At 39.7% G+C, this 8,926-nt stretch overlaps 1 protein-coding gene across 1 annotated transcript in view; it reads right to left on the bottom strand.

The window, feature by feature from the left end:
- The window catches only part of VAMP7 (vesicle associated membrane protein 7), a 42,506-nt gene extending 39,182 nt beyond the window's left edge, over nucleotides 1-3,324 (bottom strand). The window contains exon 1 of the mRNA XM_046673634.1: nucleotides 3,221-3,324. The gene's annotated coding sequence lies outside the window, so the exon portion shown is untranslated. The remainder of the gene's footprint in view (nucleotides 1-3,220) is intronic.
- Nucleotides 3,325-8,926: the final 5,602 nt, after the last annotated feature.

The following is an 8,926-nucleotide window of genomic DNA, read 5'->3' on the forward strand; positions in this document are numbered from 1 at the left end:
TTACTCATATTAGAGGCATGTCCTTCAAGTGATGGGCCAAAAGGGCAACCTCCAACAGCTTGGAGTTAGAAAGGCCTGTTTCTACTCCCTAGAAAGGTTTTAAGGAAAGGACATTTTTGTTCCAGTTGTTGTGATTCAAAAAAAAGATATGCTATGAGGGAATCCAAGTGAGAATTCTGGATGTAGTTTTTATAGAGGAATTATTATAAATTGTAGTAAAGGTCTTTTTAGGTCCATTAAATTAAAGGTTAAGTAAGATGCTACTGGTTGGCCTAACAACCAAAATGTCATGAATAGCATTATTTATAGAGGAAAATGTATCCAGTTTCAAACAATAATCTTACAAAGGAACTTTTGGAATATATCCATTTGTAAGTAAGGGATTCCCTGTATTAAAAGAAACTGCTAACAAAATAGCACAGCAACGATGCAAACGCTCCTCCTCAGTGGAGGCATCATCAAGTGGAGGTTGAAGACAGTTTCAGGGAATGAAGTAGGGAAAATGGTCAAGTCAGTGTTCTCACACTCAAGCCCCTGTGTTTTAAGAAATTTTTAATTCTGTATTTTAATTTTGATAACATTAAAAAATGTATATGAATATTCTGGAATATCATGTATAACTTATAAATGAGCAATGATACACAATTCAGTGCTGTATTTGCATTATGAAGGCATAGGTGCCAAGAAATTCCCTAAAATGACAGTGCTAATTTTTAATGTCTTGGAAGCATGTCTGGATGCTCTTAGATTGACACATCCTAAAATCATAATAACAATCATGACTCAAGCACTCTTGTATTCCTATTGTGATTTTTAAATCAGTTATAAAGACAAAATTTATCTTTGCAGTAACGATTTACAATTGAAAGAAATCTACACGGAAAAAAACTTTTAAGAATTGAGACTTTTATCTGACATTCTGAAAATGACAGTGTGGCAGAATAACTAACACATAAATTATCTCAGGCTAAGGAGAAAATAATACTCAAAGATGTGTTTGTATCAAGTGGAAACCAAATAAAATCATAATGTGTTGTATGAATAAAGGTTGTACAACTGTTCAAATAGAAAAAAGAAGTGGAAGAATTAACTCGTCACATATCACATAGTAATAGTCAATGCAAAATTAAAAAGAAAGCATTTTGTATCATTATTTATATTACTGAAAGGGGATGTATTATGTAAATCCTTGCAACAGTTCATTAGCAGAATGTTTAATAGGAAATACACAAGGGAAATTAAACTTTTTCCACCTTTGTATCATGGGGCATACTATTAAATTGGGCCATTAAATTAAATGGGGGGGTGGCATGGAAGGTGCTCAGAAAAGAGAGAAGAATTCATTTTAAGAAGGTGCTATAGAATATGAGACAGCATAGAAGTAAGAACAAGCTAGGGAAGGTAAATAAACTAGCTTGACGACATGAAATGATTCACATTTAGAGAATGAGAAGGTTTAGGGATAAATCTAACGGCTTTATATAAAGAAGCCCTTCTATAAATTAAGTAATTTGGATTGGATCAAATAGTTTTCCTATTTCAGTTCAACACATATGTTCTGAGGGTTTACTATTGGCAGCCAATGTAGTAGACACTGGAGGTATAAAGACCACTAAGAAAGGACCTCTATACTCAAGGGAGCCATAGCACAATGGGGAGGACAGACATAAACAAATAAATTCAATAAGTGTAATGAGTGAATAACCTAAGAATGTACACAATTATTGAGGAGATTTCTTAAAGTTTTGTGATTATCTCACTTTGGATGAAGAAAAAAGAACGCAGGTGTCAGCCTATGTATTAGGAATTTCCTCAGCATGCTGTTACAATTATTTCTCCTTGGAAAAGGTGTCAAAGTGTCCATTTTATCCTCACTAGGTTTCCAATGCCCAGTACAGTGCCTATCATATAACAGTCCCTCAAATATGTGTTGAATAAAGGAACGAACACTGAGCATGTTTTGGTTTCAAATACACTATAAATGACAGATAACTTTACATTTAGTAGGGCCTGGTAAGAAGAATATTTTGATTACCAAACTATCTCCCTAAGTAAGATAAAGCGGTTGGGCTGAAAGAAATCCAATCCCCAACTCTTCTGTCTGGGTCTTAGGAGGAAATAAGCCAAGGACTGATAACTCACCAATTCTGATGTAATAACCTTGAAGAAGACAGAACTAACATTGATATAACCCTCTGAGACCCAACCCAATCCCTCTGACTTTCTCAGGATAGGAGCCTACCCTGTCAAGTCAATCACCTGTTCTGTTTTGCAGTAACCACCACCACGATACACTATCATCTTGATTATTCCTGTTTGCCCACACACACATACAACCATGTAAGCTACTGAGAGTAGTGATCTCCTATGTCTTGTTTCCAGCTATATGCCTTGCACTTAGAAGAGTGTCTAGCATAAATTAACTGTTCAGTAAATATCTGTTAAACGTATGAGTGAGTCTGCTTTCAGCCACAACTATTCAAAGGGAAAGAATGTCCCAAACATGACAGTATCCTCTGGGATCAAGCGTGGGACAATGGAGGTACAGGTAGTTGACAGCAATTAATAAGACAGTAATTAAAGGACTTGATAACTGATTGATTGTGGGGGTTATAAGAGAGGGAGATATAAAGTATTTACCAAAGAGTCTAGTACACAGTCAGTTTGTTAAATACTGGCTAAAAATAACAACAACAACAACATACATGTCTGACGCTGAGGAAATAGGACTGGGCAGAGATATAGAGCTCCTATCCGAAGTGAGGAAGAAGACGAATGTTAACACTGGCTGGTAGAAGAAGGGCACACAGAGGGTTAGAAACCCACCGAGGAGCTCAAAAGTAGGAGGTGAAGAAGAAAGTGACGTCATCGAAACCAGGGCATAAGGAGGAGTTTTCAGAAGACTCAGAAAATCTCAAGAGATTCAAATGCTACAGAAAGGTCCTGCAGAATGCGAACAGACGGAAAGTTAATATTTTTCCCCTCACGCAACAACTTAAGTGACGCATTCTGACACTCTAACTCGAGGCCCTCTCAGGGGCATAAAATGCACTTCGCCAAAACTAGACCTGCCCGACAATTCCAACTGTCGACACCAGAGAAGCCCAAATCACCCTTTTACTGCCTCCTCGCTCCACCCCAGCACCTTCCCGTCGACACCTCCGCCCTCCCCCCAGCGTCGCCTCCCCGCCTTCCGCCAAGTTCGCCCCGCTCTATTTACCTGTCTAGATACCCTCTGAGAGTGCGCGGGCTCGGGATGGAGCGGCGCGGGTCAAGACTGGTTCGCCTACTGCCCGCTCCCAGAGGAGGATGGAACCGGACGCCGCCGGCTTCCGTGTAAAGCGCCCCGCCCACGCGCGGCCTCCTGGGAATGGGAGCGCTCCTCCAATAGGAGCGTGTGGCGGGGCGGGGACTGCTGCGTTCCCAGCCCCCGCACTTCCCAGGAGCCGCACTGCATTCCGGGAGTGGTAGTTCCGACTGGCGTATTGCCGAATCTGTCACACGTTGGGTCAACAACTTTTGTCGTAAGTAAAGTCAAGCGCTGTTCCTCCGGGAAAACGAGAGGATGCAGAGCCACAAAGAGTCCACCAGCACTGAGTCAGCGGGATAAATGAAAAGCCGAGCTTGCCTCGTCATATCCCCCCTTAGCCTCAGCCGGTAACGTCGTCTGCTACTTCACAGACAAAATAGAATTCATCTGACAGGAACTCCCTCTACTTTCACCGCGAAATTTTCTAACCTCCTTGGACCCCTCAGCAATCCTTTCTCCCATTCTTTTGCAATAATAATAATAATAAACAACTACTTTCTTTTGATCTAAGTTCCCCTGGCCGCTTTACCTCCCTGTTCCTTCTTGCCAACTCAGAGGCTAGCTCCACTGGTGAACCCTTCTGTCTCCTCACTCGTCAATGGCTCCCTGCTTACTCGCTCTTTATCAGCATTTAAAGATTGTCAAAGTTTCTCTCATCTAAAACATTCCAAAGTCACCTTTATCAACCTCACACCCCCCAAAATCCTCCCATTGCTTTGGTTGTCATCTGTATGCTGATGATTCCCACATGTAGTAAGCCCAGACAAGACTCCTGTAAGCCAGACTGAAATATCTAATGACAGCTGGGCATCTCTTTCAGGCACCTAAAACTTAACAGTAGTCCTCAGTTGATTTAATACATTTCTACTCTTCCCTCTCCCATAACATGCTCCTCCTCCTCTTCTAATCCTATCTCAGTGAATGGAACAACCTTGCAATCAGTTGGCCACACCAGAATGCTGGGTATCATTTTGAATGTTTTCACTCCCTCAAAACTCACTTCCAAACAGTCAGCAAGCCATATTAATTCTATGTCTTAAATGTCTCACTTGTCAAGCTTCAGTTTTCTCATCTTTAAAATGAGGATAATAATAGTACCCATCTTCAAGGGTTGTTGCAATGATTAACGAACAGTAGTGCCAGGCAGAGAGTAAGCATTCAAGGACAATAAGTGTTCATTGAACAAGCATTGTGTTTGTCATTAGTTATTCTTCATTAGATCTTACATAATGATAGCTAGCATTTACTTTTTTTAGTTTATATTTGGAAAGAGACAAGGAAAAATAAGAAATGGTGAGATATTTTGTGCACATTAACCCCACTCCATTCCTCAGTATTTTTACAAGCATTACAAAAATACAGTACTGGTCATGAGGCACTAGACACATGGTTCTACTCTAATATGTGCAGGATATACCATACTTTAGTTATTGTTAGCAGTTCTGGGTGGGCTATAGGCAAACTGAAGTGTATTTAGAGAATCCTGACTAAAATGATGTGGGCACTAGAAATCAGAAGTAATGTCTTTGTACCTATAGTATCTTCTTTACTACCCCCCCCCCAACACTCCTCATCACTTGAGATTGCTCTATCTAAAACAAAATCTGATCACTTCAAAATCCTACTTAAAACCCTCACTGGCTTCCCATTATATAGAGGATAAAGGCCTAAGATTCTCAACGGAGAATTCAAGGCCCTCCATGATCTGACCTCTCCCTACTTCTTCTGCTTCTCTCACCAACACATCCTATGTTCAAGCCTGCTCTTGTACGGTGGAATTCACTCATTTATCCATCCATCCATTCTTTCAACAAATATGTAGTAAGTGTCCACTATGAGCCATTCCTGTTCTGGATGCTGGAGATATAGCAGTGAAGAAGACAGACAATGGCCTTGCCTATATGGAGTTAACACTTCAATACCATGCTCTTTCATGCCTCAGTGCCTCTGCACATGCTGCACCCCCTGTCTAAATCTTGTTTATTCTTCAGGACCAATCTCAAATATCACCACTTCATTTTCCGGCAAAGTATATGCTTTTTTTTTTTTTTTTTTTTGAGGAAGATTAGCCCTGAGCTAACTACTGCCAATCCTCCTCCTTTTGCTGAGGAAGACTGGCCCTGAGCTAACAGCCGTGCCCATCTTCCTCTGCTTTATACGTGGGACGCCTACCACAGCATGGCTTTTGCCAAGCGGTGCCATGTCTGCCCCCGGGATCCGAACTGGTGAACCCCGAGCCGCGGAGAAGCGGAACGTGCGCACTTAACCGCTGAGCTGCCGGGCCGGCCCCATATATTCTTCTTTTTTCAGCTTTATCCACCATCTGCAAAGGTTTACTTTTCATATTAATATTAATTTCATTTTATTCAACCTATTCTTTGAAAGATCATAGTAGCTTACAAAGTGAATGAGTTTTGGAGCCAGACAGTTTTGAGTTAATTAATAGCTCTGTGAGCCCTAAATGTTGCCTCAACTTAGAGATTTTAAGGCTCTATCAAAGCTCCTCTTCTCACTCCATATTCTCTCCTAAAGTAATCTCATCTGTGCTCCAAAATTTGTATCTCCAGCACAAGCCTTTATATTGGGAAATCAGGGAAGGTCTCTCTGAGGAGATAATATTTGAGCTGAAATCAGAATGTCAAGAAGGAAGCAGCCACAAGAAGATAAGAGAACAGAAAGAAAGCCAGAGTGACTGGATGTAGTGGAAGTGAGGGCAGAGTGGTAGGAGATGAGATCACATCAACCTTCTTTCTACTCCTCAAATATGCCAAGCTCCTTCCTACTTTATGATCTTTGCACCACCTCTCTCTGCTTGGAGTTCTGTTCCCTCTTGTATTCTTGTGGCCAGAGGTTCTTGCAAGGCTGTGTAAGCCAAGAGAAAGAGTTTGGATTTTATTTTAAGTATAATGGGACATCATTAGAGAGGTTCAAGAAGAGGAGTGATGTGATCTGATATATGGATTTTTTAAAAATTACCTGGCTTTATTTAGCATGCCAGTACACTATCCTGATAGTAAATTAATATGTACAGTTTTCAAAATATGTTGGTTAGTTTCTAAGAAAAATGCTTCTGGGTGTGTACACTAAAGTGCATGCAGAACCATTTAAATAGGTGGCTTTATAATTTTATAATTTTCAAATTCAGAAGTTCTGTTGCCATTATATGAAGTTACTGAAGAATGGAATCTCTTTCTTTATAATCCATGATTTTAGATAGTTTGAGTTTATAGAGTAAAGGTTTCAATTTACATTTCAGTTCCTGCAGCTACCAAGCCTGGAAGTATAGAACTAATGGTTTAGATAACCTAATCCAGTCTCCTAATTGTACACATGAGAAATCTTCTGGTCTTGACAAAGATTACAAAGCTAAGAAGAGATGGAGCCTGGATTACAAACCAGCTCTCATGTACCAGATGCTCCAGAAATGTCTATTGGGCTAAAATAAGATACATATACAGATAAGATATACAGATACATATACAAATAAGATACAGAGCTCTAGTCATGTCTGGGAGACCCTGGTTTTACATTCTGCATAACATAATTCAATCCTGATGTGTTATTTTGTGGTTCACAAACAAATCTAGTGACTGTTGCTTTGGCATCAGAATCATTTATATTGTTGCAATTTATCACTACTCACCAGTGCTGTTTATGCTTCTTTTCTCCTGGATATTTGGACTTGGGCAACTTTTCTTCCTGTTCTTCTATGCTCAAAACAGACCTACCTCAAGAACACCTGTTCTCCTTTGAAATTCACAATCAGCAGAGGGAGCTACCATGTTATCAATATCTACAAAATCACTGACGTTTGACTATGGCACAGCTTGTTTTTCTTTGTGGCTCATTCTAGTCAGAGTCATCACGTATCTTGCTCTGTGCATCTGAGCCATCAGTAGTTCCAACACCAGCTTTGGCGAAGCAATTGTGGATTACTTCTGTGGTGTCTATCCCACATAGCAATGAAATTTATCATCATATCAAGAACGTGCCATTTCTTTACATCTGCAATAGAACAATGCTTCTCATAATGTACCAAGCGTTTCCAGCATCCAACTTTTGATAGTTTACTATTTCTCAGTCTAATGGCTACACATGGCCATGGTGCTGGTGGGCAAAAAAAGACTATAAACCTGTTTTAATTTAAACCTCAAGTATCTGTGTGAAGCTATCAGTAATAGAATGTTCGCATTCTGGCAAGCCATTTTTCTCTCTAATTGCAGGAGCCATTCAGTGCATTTTTGTTAACTTTATACACACACAGGAAAGTTGTATATACAAAGGAAGTTCTCAAATTTCCATATAAGCGATTCTAATTTCTTGCTCCTCTCAGCACTGTAACAAAGGAAAACTGATGACCCATCTCTCTTTATAAACTCATTTTTTTCGAAGACAACATTCTTCTGTCAGAATGTTTGGTTTGGTTGCGGATTATAGAGGTGCATTAGATGGGCACATCTATTCAGATTTGGCCTCCCATTTTCAAGATGATCTTCAGCAAACAGAGCTATTATAGATGCTCCACTTTTTAGGTGAAGTGACATGATATTGTGATAATGCTGAAAGCATTGTTGCCAGTCATAAAGACTTGACGTCACCTCCCATCTGCTCCCATCACCTCCCAATTGCTCCCAAGGCAATTTCATTAGCCTTTTCTAAAAACCAATGAGCATCTACATATAGAAATATCTGCCCTGGTCTTGCAAAATTATTCAAGCGTTTTATTTACTAAGTTGGCATATTTTTCTCCTCATTCTGTTATCAATCTTACCTCCCTTAGCTTCTTGATTTTTACCTTTTCCTAGTTTTCAAGAAACATACAGAATATTCAAAAGGAAATTCTAAGTTTTGTGATCATTTCACTTTTGGACTTTTCTTTCTCATCCACTAACTTCTAGTTCTGGAGCAATTGGGAGCTCACTATATTTTCTCTTTGACAGCACGACTAACAGTGTATGGAGAAGAACAGAAAGGGCCTGCTTCACAGAATGTGAACATTCTGAAAAGAACAAGACCAACGGCAAGCCTGAGGCTTGGTGCAGGAGATGGAAGGGCAGCACTGACAAGGCAACTCATTTCTTAAGTTTCAGAATTTCTAAAGTAAAGATAATGTCACATTACAAGAAGGGCTAATTTGAATTATCTTGATAATCAAGACAAAAGTAATGGATACTAATGACTTTGAGGTAGGTACAGCTGCTATCAGATAGCAAGTGATTAGGTTTAAGACATTAAAATGATGAAACAGAGGGAAAGAAAGCACTGATTTGAAATTATCCTCCTTTAAAAGTTTGATAGAAAATTAAGAACACTTCCAGTTCAAAGTTCTAAGCATAAAATCCAGGTGTGTCCCATCTGTTGGCTCGCTTCTAATTTGACGTAAAGAATCCACATTTTAACAGAATAGCAAACCACAAAACTGGTATCCCTGCAGAAGAGGCCTGTAACTTGGCATTTGGTTTTCTCCACCTTGGCTCATTCCCAATTGTTTGGGATTTTGACTCCTCAAGCCTTCATCATTCAACCAATTATTTGCTGGTGGAAGGAGCTGGGATAGTTTCTCCACACATAAACTGACCTTTGTCATCAATCACTTTTATAATGAGAGAACATCCA

The sequence above is a fragment of the Equus quagga genome, chromosome 10 (genome assembly GCF_021613505.1).
Source record: "Equus quagga isolate Etosha38 chromosome 10, UCLA_HA_Equagga_1.0, whole genome shotgun sequence".
NCBI lineage: Eukaryota > Metazoa > Chordata > Mammalia > Perissodactyla > Equidae > Equus > Equus quagga.